Source organism: Penaeus monodon, chromosome 3 (genome assembly GCF_015228065.2).
Source record: "Penaeus monodon isolate SGIC_2016 chromosome 3, NSTDA_Pmon_1, whole genome shotgun sequence".
NCBI classification, from domain to species: Eukaryota; Metazoa; Arthropoda; class Malacostraca; order Decapoda; family Penaeidae; genus Penaeus; species Penaeus monodon.
In genome coordinates this window covers 54,130,960-54,132,274 of record NC_051388.1, presented here as the reverse complement: position 1 = coordinate 54,132,274, position 1,315 = coordinate 54,130,960, and the positions used below count along the sequence as shown (strand labels likewise).

Sequence of the window (1,315 nt, the reverse complement as noted above, 5' to 3'; positions counted from 1 at the left end):
CTCTCTCTTCTCTCTCTCTCTCTCTCTCTCTCTCTCTCTCTCTCTCTCTCTCTCTCTCTCTCTCTCTCTCTCTTTTAAGCCTGATAGGAGCGATTTTCCATCTCAGTCTAAGGTGATTTTCTCCTAATCGACATGGCTTTAATTGAAATCATTCCAGTGGCAAGTGTAATTATCATATTTTGATTAACCCTTTGATTGTTCTGTTGTTTATGATTATAATCTGTTGCATAAAAGTACTATTAAGGGAAACTACACGTATTTTTTTTATAAATAATTCTTAACTGCGTGGAACGTATAAATTTAATTCCAAATTATAGAAAGGATTTAATTGACGATTCAATTTGATAATAAGAACGTAAAGGGGGTAACGCTGCAATGTTGCATATTGTTTTTTTTTACCTAAAGGCATTTTCCATAATACGGTATATTATTGCAAGAGTTTGCAAGAGAATTCATAGCATGTTGAGTGGTCCGTGCATATTAATTCACTCATTCAACCAATCTCATGCAGTGCATAGGCACGCAAAAGACACAAACACATACACACACACACACACACACACACACACACACACACACTCACACACACATACATTAACACACACACACACATTAACACACACATGCACACACACACACACACATTAACAGACACACACACATTAACACACGCACACACACACACACACACACACATTAACACACACACACACTTATACGCACACCCAAACACCCAACACCAACTTGGAAACATACACAGCAGCACCATTCACCCTCTCCCCCCCCTTCCCCCCCATCTATTCCCCTTCACGCACACACAGACAGCGCCTTTGCTTGCCTAACCTAGCTTGCTTTTGTACCTTTCCTGTCGCCTGGAAAAGGTTAAGAGAGAATTTTAAAGGCACATGCCAATATCTGTAGCAGGTGCTCTAGACCGAGAAGTTTTAAGCTTGTAGTTTTATCGAGTAGATTTCTGCTTTTTTACGAGAGGCACGAACAGCAATGCCGCAGGGGCCAGAGCGAGATTGAGGGAGGGGGGTAATGTCGCGGGGGAGGGGAGGTGGGGAGGTTGGGGAGGGGAGAGGGTAGGGGAGAGGGTAGGGGGCGAGAGGTAAAGAGTTTAGGGAGGGGAGAAGGAGGGGAGGTGAGGTTGGGGAGGGGAGAAGGAGGTAGAGAGGGTAAGGGAGGGGAGATAAAGAGGTTGGGGAAGGGTGAGGGAGGAGGATAGGGTAAGGGAGGGGAGGTAAGGAGGTTGGGGAGGGGAGGAGGAGGAGGGGAGGCTAGGGGGCGAGAGGTAAAGAGTTTAGGGATGGGA

General features: G+C 45.5%; 1 protein-coding gene across 1 annotated transcript in view; it reads right to left on the bottom strand.

Moving 5' to 3' along the window:
- LOC119587876 (delta-sarcoglycan-like) overlaps positions 1-1,315 on the bottom strand; it is a gene marked incomplete in the record, with an annotated part of 29,572 nt that overhangs the window by 17,541 nt on the left and 10,716 nt on the right.